At 36.8% G+C, this 24,054-nt stretch overlaps 1 protein-coding gene across 14 annotated transcripts in view; it reads right to left on the bottom strand.

Annotated features, from left to right (window-relative positions):
- LOC307176742 (uncharacterized protein) overlaps positions 1-24,054 on the bottom strand; it is a 101,255-nt gene that overhangs the window by 61,907 nt on the left and 15,294 nt on the right. For 9 of the 14 annotated variants that reach the window (XM_079903141.1, XM_079903140.1, XM_079903146.1 and 6 more), the window contains exons 4-7: positions 18,912-19,004; positions 17,682-17,809; positions 16,011-16,071; positions 989-1,066 (exon numbers count right to left, since the gene is read on the bottom strand). The gene's annotated coding sequence lies outside the window, so the exon portion shown is untranslated. Of the gene's footprint in view, positions 1-988; positions 1,067-7,659; positions 7,858-14,589; positions 14,678-16,010; positions 16,072-17,349; positions 17,415-17,681; positions 17,810-18,911; positions 19,005-24,054 lie in introns of those variants that run through there. The other 5 variants (XM_079903135.1, XM_079903136.1, XM_079903138.1 and 2 more) reach the window with 5 other exon arrangements.

The raw sequence follows: 24,054 nt of genomic DNA, 5'->3' as shown, positions 1-24,054 counted from the left end.
ATATACTTTATATGGTTAAGAAAATATACTAAAGCACTATGCAAGATACTTTCTCTTTTTCTCACCCTCCTTAGTAAACTTATTATAAAACCATGAATACATACCAAAGTTTGAGAAAATTTTAAAAGACATTATCTATGTATAAAATTTGGCAATATCACTCCAACTCCTTTCAAAAGATAAAATATAATATATAACCAAAAGCTAAATGTAAAGAAATATAATATAGATGATAAACAAAGTGTTAATTTCTATAATATGGAAACTGCTATTTGATAATTACACGATAAAGAAAAAATATCAATAGAAAATTCGATAAGGATCCCTTCATGGTCCATTGTGAATACTAGTGGACAAGTGTGGTCATTTATATTTAACTTAATTAAACAAAAGTTAAAATTCAGTCTCTCAGTCACATTGCTACATTTCAAAAGAATACTTCTACTATGTTGGAAAATTCTATGGAAAGCTGCTGCTTCAAATTGTCAGCTGACAGAAGAGCAAATACAAATGGCCAACTGGCAACAACAACAACAAATGGCCCAAATCACTAGTATATGGCAATAGTGATTACAGTAGCAGAGTATTATTTTACACTCACCACACTGGCAAAACAAGAAAAGAGCAAGAGTACCCTCCTTGCCTGGGATTCACTTATTCTTACCATTGCCACAGACCTATAATGCGGCATATCACTTTTAAAAGCAAAACAACAATATTTATTTAATAACATTTTATAATATGTGTGTGTGTGTGTGTGTGTGTGTGTGTGTGTGTGTGTTCTGTATAACTGTCTTGACAGCAGTATCATTCCTGGTAATCTCTCCCACAGAAATAAAAGTCCAAGTCCAAATGAAATATGTATGACGGTGTTTATGAAAGTCTTGCTTGTAATGACCAAAAACAAGCAAATAAACAGAAATAAAACCTAAAAACAAATAACTGCCCATCAATAGGAAAGCAGCTGAATATATTACATTGTACTCACATCTTGGAATATTCTGCAGACACTGGAAATAATAAGTTAAAACACTACCAGTTGACTTGGAGTGATGCCCACGAAGAGCTATAAGTGAAAAGGGAAAGATTTAAAACAATGTGCATTATATGAACTTATTTTTTTGCAAAGCAAAAATGACGAATACATTTATGCACATACACATATATGCCAATACACGAATGTACATAAATGATTATCTGAGCTTGGAAATATATGAAGACTACAAATTAGACTGCTCATTTTGTCAACATGCTGGGGAGACGAGGATGGAGAATCCGATACGGGAAAAGGGACAGTTAAGCATAAAAACACTTAAAATGATATAGGATTTGATTATTAATGTAATCACATACAATTATATACACCTATATCTGTGTAAAGACATTAAAATAATTTAAAAGAAAATTCATGCTTTCTAAATCTAGAGAAAAATTTTATAATCCACACTGAATTTTAACGCACATTTCTAATCCAAAACACCAAATAAGATTTTTCTCATGGCATACTGCTTAATTGTTTTATTTAGGTGTCAGTTATGCTTTTTCTTGTTTACATACAGATGTATCTAACACAATCTAGGAAAAGCATAATTGGTTCAAGTAACCCTAATTAGAAGGTTAACATACTATAGCAATACCATCCAAAAGAAATATAAGGCACATTGTAAATGGGAGCCAATGTACAATTTAAAATTTTCTGATTACCACATTAAAAAAAGTGAGAGGAAACAGGTGAAATCAATGTTAGTATTAGATTCTTTTTAACTCCAAATATCCAAAACATCTTGTCAGCAAGTAGTTAATGTAAAAATTATTGAAATACTTTTCATTACTTTCTCATATTAAGCCTTTGAAAACCCGGGTATAGTTTACACTCTCAGCCGTTCTCAATCTGCTTGGCCACCTTCTATGGAGCACCCATAGCTGCTGGAGTGGCCAGGGTAGAACTAGACAGCTGGAAATAAGAGGAGGGAACTGATCAAAAAATGTTGCAGTAGTAAAAATTTTGCTCATGGTATAGAGGAATTCAGAACTGTCTAATATATATTTTTAATCTGTTCATTGGCACATGCAACATGTAATAGATAGCACTTCCAGAATAAAAATGTCGTCCGATGTTTCACAAATGGTTCCCCCCCAACAAGTTTTAGTGAGATACAACTGACGTGCAGCACCGTATAAGTCTAAGGCATGCAGCGTAATGATTTGACTTACAAGCATTGTGAGATAATTACCACAAGAAGCATCCATCAACTCATATAGTTGTAAGAAAAGGAAAGAAAAAAATGTTTTTTTCCTTGAGGTGGGGAGTCTTGGGATCCACTCTCTTAACTTTCACATACACCATACAGCACTGTTAACCACAGTCATCCAGTAGTAAAATGGTTTCTTTTATAAGATCCATAAGGACACGTTTCCTTGGTGCCTGCAAAAGCTGTTCTTCTCTCACACAAATGGTCATTTTAGAAGTAGGTCATTCTCCATTTAGAATGGAGAAATATGTATGTGTTTGTGTGTGTGAGTAAGTGAGTATCACTGTGTATGCTTCTTGTAGAGTCTGAAATTCTTCCTTTAAGAAACTCATTAGAATCATCTACAGAACTTTCTTTTTTTTAAAATGCAGAATCTTAACGTCAATCCAATTTCATGGATTCAGAATTTCCAACTGAGAGATGAGTGCCCATCAACTGACTTTTTAAAAAAATGCTCACCTCATGATTCTGAGATAATAAAGACTGTTTTTTTTTTTTTGTTTTGTTTTTTTGCGGTACGCGGGCCTCTCACTGTTGTGGCCTCTCCCGTTGCGGAGCACAGGCTCCGGACGCGCAAGCTCAGCGGCCATGGCTCACGGGCCCAGCCGCTCCGTGGCATGTGGGATCTTCCCGGACCGGGGCACGAACCCGTGTCCCCTGCATGGGCAGGCGGACTCTCAACCACTGCGCCACCAGGGAAGCCCAAGACTGCTTTTTGATGAACGCTGTTTGAGAAGCTTTGCTTCCATTTTTGGCCTGCAGGCATCTCGGCACTCTAGTTGTACAGACATTTCTCTCGTGTTTTAGTGTTACACCCACTCTCGATTTAGTTATTTTTATTCCAGTATTATTTTCCCTTCACCTTGAATATGATCTTTCCTAACCTGATACTGACCACAGTGAATTTTCAATACAAGTTATTCAACATAGAAAAAAATTGAGAAGTATTAACACATCTTTGTGAAATGTCTTTACTAATGCATGACGAGGCTTCGTTGCCCTGGGCAGTTAATTTGCCTGCAGAGATTAGTAATGTTAGAGAAGGAAGACAAATACATAGTTTCTGCTATGTATGTATGAAAAATAGAATTTTGCAGCAAAACCATTCCCTGTGCAAAGGCCCATTTACTGTGCGGCTAAAGACTGCTGTTTCCTTTCCCTTTTCATCAGCTTTATGAGTCAACAACCAAGACCAGTGCTACCTACCCTTGGAATTCTCCCATGTGTAGAAAGGATAGTTCTTCTGCCTACGACAGTACAGAGGAAGGGGGTATGAAATGGATGGGATAAAAGAAAAGCCCGGGGGCCTTGGAAAGCAATCAGAGAGGGAGGAGGTGGAGCCACCTCAACATCCTGACACCCAGGGGAGGGGTGGGGATAGGCTCAACAACTGAGGACAACGTCGAGATCTCCCGTTTGGGATTCTGGATAGCAACCTCCTCTCAGGCCACCATATACCGACATGGGATTCTGGATAGCAACTTCCTCTCAGGCCACCATATACCGACATGGGAATGCCCGTCTGCAAGGAATATGAGGCTCTGTGACGTGGGCGAGCAGCAGGGGACTTGGGGTGCGCCTTTCCACACTGGCCCTGGGTCCATGTGATATATACTGGGGTCAGGCCTTGCAGGCGAATGAGGGGACACTTGCCAGAGGGAGTAAGGTGACCACAGGGACGGATGGAGCCTGTGCTGCTTGGGCTGGGAACTCAGGGTAATGCACAGCACCATGTGGGGTGAGGTGCACCTGGACTCTCCTCCAAGCTGAGCGGAGCGTGCTGAGCTGCACCGACTGTAGACGTTAGTCACCAGTGAACCCTGAGCGAGCCTTAGCCAGAAACAGGGTGGTTGGAAGTGAGAGCTTTGCCCAGTGACCACAGCACAGCGAAAGCATAAAAAGAAAACCAGAGCTCCCTGGTAGTAAGGAAACTGTCATAAAGCCCAAGGCCACGAGTCAGATTTTGCAACCAGACACATCTTAGGGGAGACACTTGGAGGACTAAGGATGCTCGTTCAACAGAGACTGATAACTGCCTATATGTCAGATTAGAATATGCTTTAAACCAGATGTGACCTTTAATTTTTTGCTTGCTCAGAAGAAAGACCAGATTACTTAAATAAAAACTTAAATTAATCATTCTGCCTACCCATTTTGTAACGAGAGTTAATTTTTGATTTCAACAAATAGATAAAGGAATAAATGATTTAATGAAATAATCATTATCATACGGATATTTGAACTGTGCTGAAGGAAACACAGGAGCTGTAAAACAAAACAAAAAAAATTTTATGGCAAAATGCCCTTTTCTGCAAGTTTAAACAACAATAACAAAAAACCCACTTAGGAGTTAATAACAAGATATGAAAGAAAATATAATTATAGTAAATCCAGTGTGATAGTTTCTATAGAATACTGTTACTAGTCAAAATATACCCAGGAAATAATGCAGTGTGGAACCAATGACTGGGCTTTATTAAGATACATTTCATTCCATCCCTTAGCAGCTCAACCCACGTCCAGAAAGACTCTTCACTTGCCTACTTAGAACAGAACATTCTCTGCACAACGATCAGAATACGGCTTGAAAATCTGCTTCTCCTTCTCCTCTTCTACTAAGTTTAAAAATACTTGTTGCCCTAGGAGAAAAGCTGATTCTGATATTTCCATTAAAAACCTATATCTAATTAGTAATGACATTATCTTGTAATTCTTTGAGTATGAAACTGAAAGACTGAACAGGAAGCACAGTCTAGCTCTATTTTTCAGAGATTAATATTGGGTAACTGTTAGTGAACCAACTTGCATCAGGCAGTGAAGCCAATATACTGACACTGGGTTGTGGCGAAGGAAAGGGCAGCGTTTACTGTAGGGCGCCACACAAGGAGGACGGGTGGCTCATGCTCAAAACCCCCAAACTCTGCAAAGCGTTTCAGCAAAGCATTCTTCAAGGCCAGGTAAGGGAGGGGGGGCGGTTCTCAGGGTGTCTGATCAGCTCATGCATAATTCTCTGAGTAGCTGATGGTGAGGTAACGGGGCAGTATCACAGGGGTTAACATCAATTCTTAAGCACCAGTAGGTTTGGGCGTTACATGCTCAGGATCATCAAGTAGGTAATTTCTTCCATTTGGTGGTGCTTTTAGCATCTGTGAAACAACTCAGGAAGCATGCATCAGATACTATTATCTGGGTACTTCACAGAGGAGCTACGGCCGAGAATATAGGGGAGGGGTCTGTCCCGGGAAGACCCCATAGGGTCCTGCTCAGTTACATAAATACAACTCATTTTCTTTTCTTATCTGTTTCATATTCAAGGACTTTTCTAATTTGTATATGAAAGTTCATTTTTGTTCAGTTGTTTTCAGCTGTTCAGAATGTTCCTTTATCTTTATCAATAGACATTTACTAAGTAGTCTGCCATGTACTCTGTTAGACAATGAATTGCCTAAAGGTGATTCATTTTATACTAAATTCAAAAGGAATTCAATTTCACATATTTCAAAGCATGGACTTGTAGGATTTCAAAAGTATTATTTTATTTATTACCAATTATTATGGAAAATTTCTAATTTATTTCAAAAAGAAGAAAGCATGAGGAAACCCCATGTGCTCATCAACAATTATCTCATGGCCTCTCTGCTTTTATCCCCACTCCACCTCTTCTCCGTCTTCCAGATAATTTTGAAGCAAACCCCAGACTTCCTACTTTTCATCCAATAAAGGTTTTTAATCCTGGGTGGGTGGGGGACACTAAAGGGAGACTATTTATTATTGACAATCACAATTGTTCAGCTCTTACGATTAGAAAAGAAAGATTTCAAAGGAATTTCTTTTGGCATCACAGTGGACTACATTCCAGAAAATCCACAAACTGCATCATTCCATTTATATAACATTTTGGAATGACAGAATTATAGAGACTGAGAGAAGATTAGTAGTTGTCATGGCTTAATGAAGGGGTGGGGGTCGTGGTCGTGATATTAACACGAAAGAAGTCAGCCTTGGCAGCCCACTGATGAAGAGTCCTGCAGGGCTCACTTCCTGCCTGGTACAGTACTGGACAGCTGAATCTAGGGTGAGCTCTGCATGTCAAACACTGGCTCTACTTCCAAAATAGTTCTCCCAAAGGTTTCATGATCAACTACTGTCTCCTTTGCAGTAACTTAAGCTTTGTTGTTTTTGTTATTGTGAAAGGGTTTCATTTAGATGGAAATTTAGTCTTTTGAGCAATTTGTCTTACATTGGCCCCTAAATTAAGACCGTAGAAGTCTTCCTAAGTCTAGACTATACTCCTTAATATCACCACCACATAGCTACAGCAGTCTGTTCTTTAAATGTTTGAAACAAAATTAGTTAGATGCACAGCCTTTGCCAAAGTAAAACTTTAAAAATTAGGTTCTGTTCATTTACAGAATTTAGAGATAGTATTTCTTCACAGATTAGCATATAAATGGGACAAACACTTAAAGGTGTGTGATTCACAAGATATTAAATTACAATTCCTTTACAGTAAGATGGATCTTGTTTATAATTTCTGTGACTTTTCACTTTTTTCTTTTTCTCTTCTCTAATACCTCAAATCAGATATTTCATGATGTGGCCATAACCCTTGCATCTCTCAATCCACACACAGTGAACAACTGAATATGACAGCTAGAAATTCTGCCCACTGGGAAGGTCTGCCTTCACCAGGCAGACAGTGAGTTCTGAGAAGGCTGTAACCATGCAACAGTTCACTTCCCACTAGGTGCTCATGATTTTGCAGAGCTCCATGTTTTTATTCCTCAGTCAATTGTTCTTATGAAACTTCTGTGAGGCCACTGGTCAGCTTTCAAGCTCCAGCTCATGCAGACTTATTTGGACCTTTCAGACCTGCTCAAGCCTGATCTCTTAAATATCATTTCTACACGGTTATGGATTACTGTGGAGAACACCCAACCTTATGGTGCAGGGGTCAGATTTTCATCAGTTCCTGATGGGAAATGGTTATATAAAGTCTGAGACATGCATTCACTGCCTAGTAGATCTCAGAAGAAAGCCAGATACAGTTCCTTTAAAGGAGCATAAGGTATGTGTGCAATAGGAGATAACTTTTCTCCAGCATTTACAGATCTGTGCTGGCATCATCCTGTTTGAGCTTGCCAGAGTCAAGTTCACTTGTCATAAACACTTCAATTATCATTGGATATTCTAAGGCCCAAATATTAGAGAAGCTTCACCAGCCTGGGCCTGATGCAAAACCTTCTCTTGCTCTACGCCTCACTCAAAATAGCAGCTTAATGGGATACATAGCAAATAAATCAGACTAAATATGCTGTATGTTGACTACAAATACAAAAAAGACCCACATACATGATGTGCCACATTTTAGTAACTGGAGGTGCAATGTGCTGCATCTTATCTTCTGCTTTGGAGAGGTAGGTAAACGCACTCCAGATCCCTGGATGCTCAAACTTCCATGGGCTGGTGGGCTTCTCAGTTTTCATGGGGTTTATCCCATATACTCTGGCATTCATGTCTGCTATGAAGACACTGTAGTTTTCACTGCTCCTTGCCCCACAGTCTCAATCAGCACAACATCAATGAAGCAAAGCAGTGACACATTCTGTATTAAAATTTTTTTACAGACTAAATTATGGGTGCTTCAGTAGGTCCTTGCAAAGTAGCAGGAAAAAAAAAGAGCATTTTCCACATCAAAGGCAGGGTTAAAGGATCTATGTTGATTTGATATGATTAGAGAAAGAGCCATAAAATAAAGCAAACGGTATCAGAATACAAGAATACATGAAGACAAATCTAATGAGTTAGAAAATAGAGATTAAGGAGAGTAATAAATAAATAAATAAACCGAAAATCCGGGTTTTTGAAAAATTAATATACAAAATATATACGCTTCTATGTAATTTAGATAAGAAAATATTTAAAGCTCAAAATTTGAAAAAGAATGAAGGAAGTAAAAAGGTAAGGAAAAGAAAAAAACAAAATAATTTAAAAGAATAATAATAAATAACTTTCTTAATCGGTTACTAATATATGTTTTAATCTGGGTGAAATAAATACTTTTTGGAAAACTATAACTTTCAACAATGACTGCAGAAATGATAGAAAATATAAACAGCCCAATTTTAGTAAAATAAATAGAAGAAAACTTCAACATTTTACTTTAATACAAAGCATCAGATTGCATGGGTAGTAAGTAAACAATGTTAAATATACTGTGTACAATGTTAAATACCATACATTTAGCCCTTTCCTCATGTGTTTAGTGTTCCCAATTAAATATGATACTGTTGCTTTTATTTTTATTATATTAAAACAATACTACTTATGTTTTATCATTACATATTTTTGCCAAGAACAGATTTCGAATCTTAAAATGCTATTCCAGTATTAATGTAGATCTTCCATTTTTCACTTTAGATCTATGAATATGGTGAATTATATTAACACATTTCTTAATTCTAAAATATTTTGCATTCTTAGGTTTACCCCAGTTTAGTCAAATTCTATTATTCTTTTAAGATGCTGCTGAATTCTATGGGCTAATGTTTGGGACTTTTGTTTACTACTTATAAAGAAATTGGTCTGAAAATATCTTTTTGGACCAACATTTTTCATATTTTTAATTTTTCTTCAAATAGATTAGCAGCTTTCATTCTCATATAATCCAGAATAGTGCTGTCTACCTCTCTTAAGCCATGCTTCATTATAATCCTTTGGTTGCATTAGGTTCACACTCATCTATCTTATGGTTACGAAAAGTTAATGTTATTTTTCCAGATCACATTGTTAGTCATAGAATTTGATCTAAAACTTACAATAAAAATAGCATAACCAGGGACTTCCTTGGTGGTGCAGTGATTAAGAATCCACCTGCCAATGCAGGGGACACAGGTTTGATCCCTGGTCCGGGAAGATCCCACATGCCGTGGAGCAACTAAGCCCGTGCGCCACAGCTACTGAGCCTGTGCTCTAGAGCCTGCGAGCCACAACTACTGAGCCCACGTGCCACAATTACTGAAGCCCGAGTGCCTAGAGCCAGTGCTCCGCAACAAGAGAAGCCATCGCAATGAGAAGCTCGTGCACCGCAACGAAGAGTAGCCCCCGCTCGCCGCCAACTAGAGAAAGCCTGCGCGCAGCAACGAAGACCCAACGCAGCCAAAAATTAAAAAAAAAAAAAAAAAGGCATACCCAGGATTGGCTACAATATTTGTAAGACCCAGTGTAAAATAAAAATGCCGGGCCCCTTGTTCTAAAATTATTAGAAATTTGAAGATGACAACAGCAGAGCATTACACCAAGCCTGAGGCTCTTCTGAGTGCAGGGCCTGTGCCATTTCCCAGGGTACAAGCCCATGAAGCCAGCACTGGTAACCCTACACACCCCCGTCATAAAACCACAGGATGTAGCGCCAGAAGGGACTGGAAACTGTACCTTGATTTCACAGACAGTTGAAATAAGGAAGTTATCGTAGGTCATGCTTGCACAAAGCGTTGCTGTTCCATTAGGCTGGGGTGCCGGGTGGGGAAGGTGGCGCGGGGATGGTTGACCGCAGTCCTAAGGTTCTAGACTCAAGTTTCTAAGCTTTACCCTGCCAGGTCTAATTTTGGTTTTGCCGGGTATATCCTCAGTTGCAACACATTGCTGATTGAACTGCTTGTACATGGGGAAGATTGTCCAATAGCCAGTCTGTTCTTATTGCTGCAATAACTTAGAAGATGTTTATATTCTCTTCTCCCCTTGTGCTGTTAATACCATCAATCCCTTAGCTATTTTTATACCATATGGACCTCAGTTTCAGTACTAGCAATCTCTTTTAAAATGACTACATAGCTGTCCTTGAGAACTAAGTAGTGTAACAATACCTACTTTGTCCTCTGAATTACTGTCAGGCACGTCGACAGTTAAAGCCAGTAAATGTAAAAAGGCAGGTGTACGGGTCTTAGGAGCAAGCTTAATAACCTTTCTTAACTCATGAGCTACAGAATGGAAGCCACTCCCAAAACGGCAAAATTAGGTGGTTTGTTTCAGCAAAAATGGCTGGTCCTGATCGACATTTTGCAAAGAATATGGTGGCTTATTACCAGTAAGCAAGTTTTTTGTTAACTAAGTTCTGCTTCCTGTTTATTATGCAGAACCATGGCATAAATGTCCACTTTCAGTCTCTGAGGACTGAAAGTCAAGATTTATGTCACTAAAGAACATTTACTTTAAACCCTCACATTTAACAATTCTATGCCTTCTGAATGAACTAGGCCCTCATTTTTACTTTAAGTGGTGTTAGGACATTTTGTCCTTGATGAATTATTGTCATTTGGGTTCTAAAATCATTTAAAAATCACTAAACATATGAAACTTCCTGTGAGAATTAACTAGCAGTTACTCTTCTATTGAAAAAGAGAAATTGTGGTATAAACCCATTAAATACTCTTTCCAAATTCAAAAACAAGGACCAATGTTCTAAAGTACCTCATAGGTCTTCTTTTAATCTTCAGTGGAAATTATTTATGATATTCAAAATTTTTACAACAGTTTAGTTTTTGAGTTAACTTTTAAAATTACATTGCCTAAATTTTTTATTTAATATATAAGGGTCACAAAAATACTATGATAAAATTATCTTTACCCATGCTTACAGAATTTAACTTGGACTAAATAATAGAAATGAATATACAGATTTCAAAATGGAGACAACATTTTCATCTTAGGTTTGAATGTAATTAGTACAAGCACACACATTTCTTGTATCTGTAGATTACTGAAATGGCTGAACCTTAGAGATTAATGAAAACAAAGAAAGCCCCAAAGTAAAGTAAGTGCTTTGTCTCAATCATCACACATACTACTTTATATCTGAAAATTCAAAAACCACATGAAAAGGAAAGTTCTTACAATATTCTAATAATGATGTTGAATTCTGGGTAACAGAGATACAGGTGCTTTCCTTCTTGTTTTTTTTTTCTGTCTTACTAAAGTACCTGCTGTCATTTTTGTAGAATTTTGTATGGGCTAGAGAAGGCAGACCTTGTCCCCACAAGAGTGTTGCTTGGGGATGGGGGGGAACAGAGGTCCTTCTCTGCATTGCTGACATGTGGCAATACTGTAGGTGCTCCCTAGATAGGACAATTAGAGATGAGGCAGCAAAACTGCAGATGACCTGTGATCCATGAGGCAAGCTTTCCCTGTGTCTTCATGAAGTTATTAAATTCATGAAAACATGAGTGAGATTGGACTTTTAGCATGAAAATACTAGAGGAATCCAGATCTATATATCAATCAGGATAAAGATGCAATAAATAAAACACTGCACACAGATGCAAAAGTGGAAATGAAGACCAAGAACCCAGAGGAAGCATGGGAGAAGGATGCTGAAGTCACAAAGGCTGGGAAATTGTGCATTTAGCTAACACTCCAGGGCAGCCTGCCTCAAAATGTGCCTGGATGCTATCCCCAAATCAGAGGTAGAGTGTGGAAACTATATAAGATTGGCATCACAGGTTCTGAAAAGACACACTGTTCAAGAGCAGTTATTTCAGACAGAGAGTCTGATATGGGTTTACTAAAGAGATGGAATCCAGTAGGAAGGAAGGAAGAAAGCAAGGGAAGGGGGGAGGGAGGACAGAGAGGGTAAGCAAGCTCCTCAGTGTCTCACCCCTGGTGGATGGTGAACTTGGATGCAATCTAGAACCCATGTGCTTCACAGTAAGCTTTTTGACTTGTTAAGAAAATACTTTGTGGAAAGGATGGCAAGAAAGGAATCTGGAAATCAGTGAATGGCACTGTCTTGGCTGATGTGTGTAGGCAGATGCAGACAGATGGAAGAAGAGAACCAAGGGTGACGCAGATGTGACTCAACTCCCTGATGCTGCAGCTTCCAGTGACTCTCGTGTTATAACCACATTTTCTACGATGAGTATTTATCGCTCAAGAAAGTAAGAGAAAAGAAATATAGGGGTTTTATTTTAAAACCATACATGTATGGCACATGAATTCATTTGGGTATTAACTTGTGATTTTTCTGAGTTTTTTCCTCCTTTCCTCCTAAATGGAGCCAGGACCTTTTGTTCCCCTTTGTCAGGCTTGTAACAAGAGTAATATGTGCTTATAAGCAATGAGCGATCCAAAAATGAAATTAAAAATAAAGTTCCATTCACAATAGCATAAAAAAAGAATACTTTTTAAAAATAAATGGAGATACATTCCACGCTCACAGATTGAAAGACTCAATACTGCTCAGATGGCATTCTCCTCAAATTGATCTGCAGTTTCAATTTAATCACTATCAAATTTTTTTATTTTTATTTTACTTTTTGCAGAAGTTAACAATCAAACTCAATAATTTATATGAAGATACAAAACATACAAAATGGCCAAAACAATTTGGAAAAAGATAAAGTTGGAGGACTTTCATTTACCAATTTCAGAAATTAGTGTAAGACTCCAGTTATCTAGATAGTAAATGTAGACATAGGGATGCATGTTAAAGAATTGAGAATCCAGAAAGAAATAATTTATTTTTGACAAAGGTGCCAAGAATATTCATTGGGGAAGGGACTGTCTGTTCAACAAATGGTGCTGGGACAATGGGATATCCATATGCAAAAAAGGTGAACTTAGACCTATACCTCACACTACCCACAAAATTAACACAAAATGGATCATGGATCTAAATGAAATAACTAAAATGATGAAACTTGCAGTAGAAAACATAGAGGAATATCACTGAGTCCTTGAGTTAGGCAAATATTTCTTAGATACGACACTATAAACACAGTCCATATAATAAAATATAACCAGCTGGAACTCACCAAAGTTTGAAATGTAAAATTTTCATTTCAAAAATCACCATTAATATATACCTATTAGAACAGCCAAAATCCAGAACGCTGACACCACCAAATGCTGTAGAGGATGTGGAGCAACTTAATTCTCATTCGTTGCTGGTGGGAATGCAAAATGGTGCAGACACTATGGAAGACAGTTTGGTGGTTTCTTACAAAACTAAACACATTTTTATCATATGATCCCACAATCGCTCCTTGATTTGCCCAAAGGATCTGAAAACTTATGCCCACATAAAAACTTGCACAGGAATGTTTATATTAGCTTTATTCATAATTTTCAAAATTTGGTAGCAACCAAGATGTGCTTCAGTGGTTGAAAGGATAAATAAACTGTGGTACATCCAGACAATGGAATATTATTCAGCAAAAAAAAAAAAAAAGTTATCAAGCCATGAAAAGACATGAAGGAACATTAAATGCATATTACTAAGTGAAAGAAGTCAGTGTGAAAAGGCTACATACTGTATGATTCCACCTATATGCCATTCTGGAAAAGGCAAAACTATGAAGGCCGTAAAAAAATCAGTGGTTGTCAGGGGGGTTACAGGGAAGGGAGGGATAAATAGGCAGACCACAGAGGATTTTTAGGACACTGAAAATACTCTGCATGATGCTATAATGGTGGATACATGTCATTATACCAGATATATATTTGTTCAAACCCATATAACGTACAATGCCAAGAGTGAATTCTGATGTAAACTATGGGCTTTTGGTGATTATAATGTGTCAATATAGGTCTATCAATTGTAACGTATGTACTACTCTGGTGGGAAATGTTGAAAATGGGGGAGGCTAGGCATGTGGGGGCAGAGGGTAGATGGGAAATCTTTGTACCTTCTTCTCAATTTTGCTGTGAACCTAAAACTGCTCTGAAAAATAAATTCATTAAAGAAATGAGAAGATAAGCAATAGATTGGGAGAGAATATTTGCAAAATATTTATCTGATAAAGGACTTACAGCTAGAATTTACAAAGATCACTTACAACTCAATAAAAAGATAAACAATCTAATCAAAAAATGGAAAAAAGATTTAAACAGACATGCTGAAGGTATACAAACAGCTAGTAAACACATGAAAAGATGTTCAACATCATTAATCATTAGGAAAATGTAAATTGAAACTATAATGTGATATTGTACAATTTCAAAATTGCAAGAATGACTATATTAAATAAGACAGACAAAAAACAAATGTTCACGGAGATGTGGAAAAATGAACACCCTCATGCATTTCCTGTGGGAGTGTAAAATAGTGAAGTTACTTTGGAAAATTTCTTTAGCAATTTTTCAAGAAGATAAACATAAAACTACCATATGATCCAACAATTCCACTGTTAAGTATTTACCCAATAAAAATAAAAATTTATGTCCACATAAGACTTACATACTACAAAGCTACAGTAATCAAAACAGCGGGGTATTGGCACAAACACAGACATAAAGATAATGGAACAGAATAGAGAGCCCAAAAATAAGCCCACATACCTACGGCCAATTAATCTTCAACAAAGGAGGTAAGAATATACAATGGAGAAAAGACAGTCTCTTCAGCAAGTGGTGTTGGGAAAGCTGGACAGCTGCATGTAAATCAATGAAGTTAGAGCACTCCTTCACACCATACACAAACATAAACTCAAAATGGCTTAAGACAAATATAAGACAGGACACCATAAAACTCCTAGAATAGAACATAGGCAAAACATTCTTTGACATAAATCGTAGCAATATTTTCTTAGCTCAGTCTCCCATGGCAATAGAAATAAAAGCAAAAATAAACAAATGGGACCTAATCAAACTTATAAGATTTTGCACAGCAAAGGAAACCATAAGCAAAATGAAAAGACAACCTATGGATTGGGAGAAAATATTCACGAATGATAAGATTGACAGGGACTTAATTGCCAAAATATACAAACAGCTCATACAACTCAATAACAACAACAAAAAACCCCCCAAACAACCCAATCAAAAAATGGGCCGAAGACGTAAATAGACATTCTCCAAATAAGAATACAGATGGCCAATAGGTACATGAAAAGATGCTCAACATCACTAATTATCAGAAAAATGCACATCAAAACAATACAATGAGGTATCACCTCACACCAGTCAGAATGGCCATCATTAAAAAGTCTACAAATAACAAATGCTAGAGAGGGTGTGGAGGGAACCCTCCTACACTGTTGGTGGGAATGTAAATTGGTGCAGCCACTATGGAAAACAGTATGGATGTTCCTTAAAAAACTGAAAATAGAGTTACCATATGATCCAACAATCTTACTCCCAGGCATATATCCAGAGAAAACTCCAATTAGAAAAGATACATGCACCCCAGTATTTATAGTAGCACTATTTACAACAGCCAATACACGGAAGCAACCTAAATGTCCATTGACAGATGAGTGGATAAAGAGGATGTGGTATATATAAATACAATGGAATACTACTCAGCCATAAAAAGAATGAAATAATGCCATTTGCAGCAACATGGGTGGACCCAGAGGTTACCAAACTAAATGAAGTAAGTCAGATAGAGGACAAATATATGACATCACTTATATGTGGAATCTAAAATATGATGCAAATGAACTTATTTACAAAACAGAAATAGACTCACAGACATAGAAAACAAACTATGGTTACCAAAGGGGAATGGGGGTGGGGAGGGATAAATTAGGAGTTTGGGATTAACAAACTACTATATATAAAATAGGTAAACAACAAGGTCCTACTGTAGAGCACAGGCTAATATATTCAATATCTCGTAATAACCTATAATGGAAAAGAATATGAAAGAATGTATATATATGCATATATATAAAACTGAATCACTTTGTTGTACACCAGAAACTAACACAACATTGTAAATCAACTATAATTCAATTAAAACAAATTAAAAAAAAGACTTACATGTGAATGCTCATAGCAGTATTATTTTTAATAGCTCAAACCAGAAAGAAATGTTCATCACCTGGGAATGGATAGACAAAATGTGATACACTTATACACTAGAATAATATTCATCAATAAAAAAACAAACTACTGACATATGCTACTGCATGGATGAACCTCAAAAACACTATGCTAAGTGAAAGAAACCATATAAAAAGAATATATATTGTACGATTTCATTTACATGAAATGTGCAGAAAAGGTAAATTTGTAGACAGAAGATATTAGATTAGTGGTTGCCTGGGGCTCAGCGTGGGAATGGGGATCTGCTGTAAAGGGGTATGAGGGATGTTATTAGAAGGATGAAAGCATTCTAAAACTGACTTTTGATGATGGTTGCACCACGTACTAAAGTTACTAAAATCGATGAATTGTATACCTCAAGTGAGTGAATTTTATGATACATATTAATAAAATATAGCTCAAAAAATTTGGCAAGAAAAATAACATATGCATACCGGCTTAAGTAATTTGGATATTAACTGTTCTCTCTCAATAAAGAAATCGAAATCTATAGGTTTGCATGCAATTGGATTTTTAGGATGAAATAGTAAAGGAGAGTCCATATCTGCATTATCAGTCAGCACAAAACTGATATATTGGAATACATTTGGTTTGTGAAATTTTACATCCTTTGTTTTTAATACTTTTTAAACTGGGAATAGTGTTTCTCTGTTCAGCAATGCTGATGATATCAGAATGGTAAATAAGTGAAAAATAACATGAAAGAATATGTCATTTAAAGTCATTTCTGAATTACTGTTTAATATATCATTATTATATATTAAATATGTCAAATGTTTATAATTAATTTTCAAGCCTTTTATGTCCTCTCTTTTTTAATCCATGGAATTCTAAACTTATTTTATTTTATTTTACATCTTTATTGGAGTATAATTGCTTTACAATGGTGTGTTAGTTTCTGCTTTATAACATCTAAACTTATTTTAGATGTCCTTTCTGCCTAGGAAGAAACTGATAATTTGTCAATAGTAAATAAATTAAAAACTGTATTTGACATTTGTTTTCTCACTTTCAAGTAAGACTATGAATAAAGGGAAAACGAGCTCATCTATCATATAGTAAAAAAGAGAAAGGATCATTGGTAAACGAAAATACTAGGTCCAGTAGTGATAAAATAAACATAGAATATGGCGAGTCAAACCATGAAGACAGAGCTGGCTTCATGGGTACAAGACCTATGCAGCCACACAAGCCCACCTCAGAAGGGCCCACACTTGCCTTAATGCTCTGCTGTTGCCATCTTGATGTTCTTAATAATTTTTAGCGAGGGCCCCCCCTTTTTATTTTGCACTGGGCCCAGGAAATCAGGTCGCCAATACCGTGTGCAGAAAACAATATCTGAAAAAAGGTGGCACTTTACCATATTAGTTGTACTTCAATTGCCCTCATATGTTGAAATGTTTTCTCTTTGTATGCTTAGAGTTAGATAAACAGGGATAAGAATGTATGCCTTTCCGTGACTGTACTCAAACAGCTGAAAGAATTCATGGAATCTTCCAACTCAGAATAATCATTTTGTTCAATTTACTTAATTCTCTGCAGATATTCCCCTAGAGTAAACAGTTTCTTATTAAAAGATTTAGAGAAGGTCAGACTGGTACCCACCCAGTACTACCTCTGTTTTGCCAGCGAGCTCTCACGGGCCTGACACACCACGAGCATCTTTGCTGATTGAGAGAAGAACAGCTGTCTAGAGGGCTCACGCCCGGAGGCTACTCCACTCACAGGTGACACTGTGATAGAGGAGACAAAGGAGGAAGAGGTGCCAGATGGATAAACGGTACTTATTTTGGAACTGAAAACCGTAAATTATGCTGTATTAAACACACTTGTGAGAGCAAGCTGGTGTCATCTGCTCACGACGGTTTAGCTGCTGTAGGATTACGTGAAGTCTATCAAAAGCTTTTTGTAAATGCGTAAAACATTTTCTGGACAGTATATATTTTCTAGGGACTAAAAATGTATTTTCTTTCAGCTTCATATAAATACTCTCTCTCTCTTTTATTTTTTTGGCTGCGCTGCGAAGCTTTCAGGTTCTTAATTCTCTGACCGGGGACTGAACGCGGGCCCTCGGCAGTGAAAGCGCAGAGTCCTAACCACTGGACCACCGGGGAATTCCCTCTTTCTCTCGTTTTCTATCTTTTCTCATCATTGAAATCCTTACCCATCCATCTTTCACCCCTTCTGAAGGAATCTACAGTTGTGAGACCTCTGCATCCCCTTTGTACTCACACACAAACACACACTCACACATCACCCCGATGAACTGACAGAGGCTGCCTCAGTGCTGAGATGAGTACTGTTGGCTGCACCCTCGTCAGCAGGAAAGTGACTTGTGATTGATTAGCGCTGTCTCACTACAGGGAAGATGCTGAGATGCTGAGGCTGGGGACACAGGGAAGGGAGGTTTAGGAAAGGGGCGTGTTATGCATTTGGCTGATCTTAAAGAAGGAGCTGTTATACTGCTACCGACCAGCCTAAGGGCCCTAATGTTTGCAATTCCTTTTCATTTTTGCAGACGCTTGTATTTGAGAAACACTGATTTAATAAATGATGCTAGTTTATATTCACTTACAACTTGTTTGATGTTACAAAATGTGAAAGCTGGAAATAAAGCTAGAACCTGGACTGAAATCTTGAGTGGTGCAGAGAGTGACTGAAGCATTGTCAACTGGATGAATACTGAGGACTCCATATTTTTCTCCCAAAGCTTTTTTTCCCCCTGGAGGGCCCTTGTTCATGGAATAATAGTATTCATTCTTAAAGCCTAGCTAAGAAGTCATCTTTTTCAGTAAGTTGTCCTGTCTTTTCCAACACAGGTCACTGCTCTCTTACCTCTGTTTTGTCTTTGATCTTTTCACTGTCAATAATAATGTGCTTATTTTCAAGACTGGCTTCTCTTCTAAGTGGTGAGCCTCACTGACGGACCTAAACAAAGTTCAAGAAGACATTCTTTTCAAAAGACTTATTAGGGAGGGGCCTGTAATTTGGTCTCTCAACAGGAACCCCAAAGGCTTTTTTATATTGCTGTCCATATGACTTTATCTTACATGTAACAGGACATTAACAAGAAGTGTTAAATCATCAGCAATGTGCAGCCGAGATGGAAGGAAATACTTGGACCCATCGATACCATTCTTGATGCACCTCCTCCAAATACCACACAATGTCTTCAATTAGATACGAGTTACTAATCATTTCTGAAGGAAATTGCATTGGTTTCCTGTAACAAGTACCACAAACTGGATGGCTCAGCACAACAGAAACGTATTGTCTAACAATTCCAGTGGCTAGAGGTTCAAAATCAAGGTGTCAGCAGGGCCAGGTTTCCTTTGAAACCTATAGAGGATAAGCCTTTCTTAGCTCTTCCTACCTTCTGGTGGTGTGCAGGCAATCTTTCCTATTCCCTGGCTTGTAGATGCATCTCTCCAATCCTTCATCTTCACATGGCCAGCTTCTTATAAGAACACAGCCGTACTGGATGAGGGACCCCCTCTACTCCAGTATGACCTCATCCTACTGCAATTAATTACATCTGCAAGACCCTATTTCCAAACAAGGGCACATTCTGAAGTAGCGGAGGTTAAGTTAAGACTTCAACATATTTTGGTGAGGACACAATTTAACCCATAACTGACTTATTCTTCAGTGATTTTACTTATATTATACGTAGACATATTTCTAAAATACTTCCTACTTGCAGCAATGATAATGCCTTAAATTCCAAATTGAAGACTTTTAATATTAATTAAAACCTCTAACTTGACCATATGAATTAATTATAGAAATTTTCTTAAATTTTATTTTTTCCTGATTTTAAAACATGGCTGGACTTTACTAAGGTAACAAATGTAATATGCACGTTTACACATTAGAATAATTTAGTGCACGTTTACACATTAGAATAATTTAGTGTACATTTCAATGATTACATATTGTTTTCAATTCTTTCTGAGTAAAGTCCCTTATAAAATAAAACCAGCTTTACTGATGTCACTAGCAGATTTAGTTTGGGTAACATTTAACCATCATGTAATGAAGAAAACAATGAAATATTCCATAAGCTGTTAATAAAATAAAAATGAATGTTCTGAATAGTTTAAAATCTACTCATAAGTCGTATTTCAATCATTTGGATACAGCATTTCTTTGCCTATATTATCTAAATAATTACTTCAGTTTTCTACTTTATATTTTGCCTATATTTATAGCACATTTTTTTTCCAACAAAATTCTAGTAGAAAACGGTGTGTTTTACGTTACTTTACTTTTCCAGGACTTTTCTTTTCTTTTTTTTTTTTAGTATCTTTATTGGAGTATAATTGCTTTACAATGGTGTGTTAGTTTCTGCTGTATAACAAAGTGAACCAGCTATACATACACATATATCCCCATATCTCCTCCCTCTTGCATCTCCCTCCCACCCTCCCTATCCCACCCCTCTAGGTGGTCACAAAGCACTGAGCTGATCTCCTTGTGCTATGCGGCTGCTTCCCACTAGCTATCTATTTTACGTTTGGTAGTGTATATACGTCCATGCCACTCTCTCACTTTGTCCCAGCTTACCCTTCCCCCTCCCCGTGTCCTCAAGTCCATTCTCTATGTCTGCATCTTTATTCCTGCCCTGCCACTAGGTTCATCAGTACCATTTTTTTAGATTCCATATATGTGCGTTAGCATGCGGTATTTATTTTTCTCTTTCTGATTTACTTCACTCTGTAGGACAAACTCAAGGTCCATCCACCTCACTACAAACAACTCAATTTCATTCCTTTTTATGGCTGAGTAATATTCCATTGTATATGTGTACCACATCGTTTATATCCATTCATCTGTCGATGGACATTTAGGTTGCTTCTATGTCCTGGCTATTGTAAATAGAGCTTCAATGAACATTGTGATACATGACTCTTTTTGAATTATGGTTTTCTCAGGGTATATGCCCAGTAGTGAGATTGCTGGGTCATATGGTAGTTCTATTTGTAGTTTTTTAAGGAACCTCCATACTGTTCTCCACAGTGGCTGTATCAATTTACATTCCCACCAACAGTGCAAGAGGGTTCCATTTTCTCCACACCCTCTCCAGCATTTATTGTTTCTAGATTTTTTGATGATGGCCATTCTGACTGGTGTGAGGTGATAGGTCATTGTGGTTCTGATTTGCATTTCTCTAATGATTAGTGATGGTGAGCATCTTTTCTGCAAGACTTTTAAGCATAAAGAATGCTAAAATTCAAAAAGCAGTCATCAGCAAAATACCTAAACCATGTCGACTTGACTGCTTCTGTAATTAATAGCCATGCTGGCGATCAATGAAGCCTAGATACTCAGCTAAAAATCAATGGTAGGGCTGATGATAATGTGCCATTCATTCTCTGACCAAGACAAAAATGAAAAATATGACAGTCAAACTGTCCCACAATGCATAGCACCTATGCAATTCTGCTAGCTTCATGTAGGAAAAAAGTGTGAGTTGTAATTTAAGACTAGAGAAGCCAACTCTAACAATGGAAGCAAGTGTGGCCGTGATACATTCTTAGACCTAGGTACATCCTTTGGGCTAATACATTCATTAGTAAGGAAACAAAATGGAAAGTGTAAACTGAGCCCCAGATTTAAGCATGAATCAAAAGGAATTACCATCCATTTCATAAACAGTGCTTTAATCCAGTGGATAAAGTTTGCTTAAAGGGTGTTTTTATTAGTAGTATGTTATTATGGATTAGAGCGCTTCAGGCTCTGAATCGAAACGACCTGTAGTAATGATCATTATCAAATCTTAATTATGGTGACAATGATGAGAGCTAACACCTGGTGGGTTCCAGTGTCAGTGATTTAAGACCAGTACCTGAAAGTTTCATCACTTCTACTTTAAATGCTACTGAATGCAAGCAAATCCTCTTCCTGTTACTATGCTTTGTTTTGTACGAATCTGGCCACAGATTGGATGAAAGATAATCAACTACCCAAATACACCAGCTACAAGCCAATCATCACTCTACAAGCTACCCCAGAAAATCTGCATTCACTAAGGTATTCAATACTTGATGGAGACTGACTGATCCAATCAACGGCTCATTCCCAAAAGACAGTTTTACTTTGGAGGAAATGGAAACACTTGATGGTGACCAGAAGACTAGAGCTAACAAAAACAAGCAGAATAATATCATGGCTCAATATTATGGCAGACCACTATTGCTGGAAGCAGAAGACAACTTCTGCTGAGGTGAAACACATCTTTTCCCCATAATGGTCATACATGCACTGCATCCAGAGAAATTCGGTTTAACTGAGGCTTGTCTGTGCTGCTATTAAGTTAGTTTCCTATCTTCTAGTTATTCTTCATATGGCCTTAAAATAGACTTGATCAACTGAAGCTCAGTGCATCTCTGGTCTTTAAAATTGATACCTGATGGTACTATTTAAAGAAGTTACATCATCTCACCATCATTACTAACTTTGGTATAGCAAATTCTTTTTGACTATTGGAAGGTGAATTGCAAGAAGTCTTAAATTGCAAGAAGTCTTAAAATAAAAGTATTTTCCTAATTTCCATGTTTCCATTTAACTTTGCCCACCACAGTATTTGTATTTAAAAGTTCTAACACACGTGGTAGTAAGAAATAAAAAACATTGGAAAAGTTACATTCTGAAAAGAACATGTCCATTTCTGAATAAATACATTTAATTACAAATCCATAATTGAGTATTATTAAGAAGAGTAAGTTCAGAATCTATTTGGCAAAGTTTTACTTCCACTTAAAATTACATTTTATCAAAATTTTGTCTTTCAAAAATATATATTGTCTTTATACATTGAGAGTTTTTGACTAGATACTTTCTATATAAGATCATCTCAAGTATCCCATCACTAGCAAAGGGATTATATTACCTTTAAGTTTATAATGTAAAATGGCACTATTTGACTTACCTAATTCCTAGGCCCCGAGCAAATTAATGGGTCACCCAATATTTAGGGCATACTATATAGTGGTTGAAAATATACTGAACAGGTAATTTGACCTGGATTCCAACTTTTTCTCTACCAAAATTAGTTGTAGGTTTTTGGTTAAGTTACCAAATTAAAATGAAGAACGGGAAGTCCCAGAGATGTTAAACAACTTTGATTAGATTACTGCTAAAATTTCTAACATTATTGAAAGCCTCTGATTCTATGGTATAAATTGGTGTACTATAACACATAAAATAGTATTCTCACTTTATTAGTTTAGTGTTTGGCTACGATTTAATGTTTCATTATCCAAGCAAACATTATTAATCAATCTACAAAAACGAACGGCAATAGATTTAAAATGTAATCACAGATTAAAAGATGAAGTCTTATCATCATTCTCTGATACAAGTATGGTTTTAATGAATCTCATAAGATTTTCAAGTTGTCTACTGTGATGTGTGACATAATTGCCGTAGATATATTATGGTGTCATTCTTCATGTCTATTCCTTTTAAATATAATAATACATACAGTTCAGTCTCTGCAGAATGTAAGGTATATATAGCAGGTGTGTTAACAGGGTGCTTCTGTTCAGAACATCTTGGCACTGTCTCAGTATTCATTCCATTTTACGTAAAAATAGTGACTTGCTCAAATGCAATTTAAAATCTAAATATAAAACCAGTTACAGTAACGCCCCAGGTAACCATGTCTTTTCCTTTAGGTATCACACACCGTTATGGTGCATACCTGCTCTCTTCCTATCACTTATACTCTCTCTCAACTGAAGCATTTTATAAATGATGCATGTAATTACAGCTTAGTTAGTGATTTGGTGAGGTCACTAGAAAGGAGAAGATTTAAAATTGTTTTATTTTTACAGAAATTCAGTATCAAATAAAATCATCAAAAATTATACCTTTTAGCATTCAAATTTTTCAATACTTTACTTCATATTAATGGTTCATTAAATTATCATCTTCCCCCAAATATAATATCAAGTTAAATTTACTATTATTGTGG

The sequence above is a fragment of the Stenella coeruleoalba genome (genome assembly GCF_951394435.1).
Source record: "Stenella coeruleoalba genome assembly, chromosome: 18".
NCBI classification, from domain to species: Eukaryota; Metazoa; Chordata; class Mammalia; order Artiodactyla; family Delphinidae; genus Stenella; species Stenella coeruleoalba.
The sequence above is the reverse complement of the archived record's forward strand: the minus strand, read 5'-3'. Positions and strand labels throughout refer to the sequence as shown.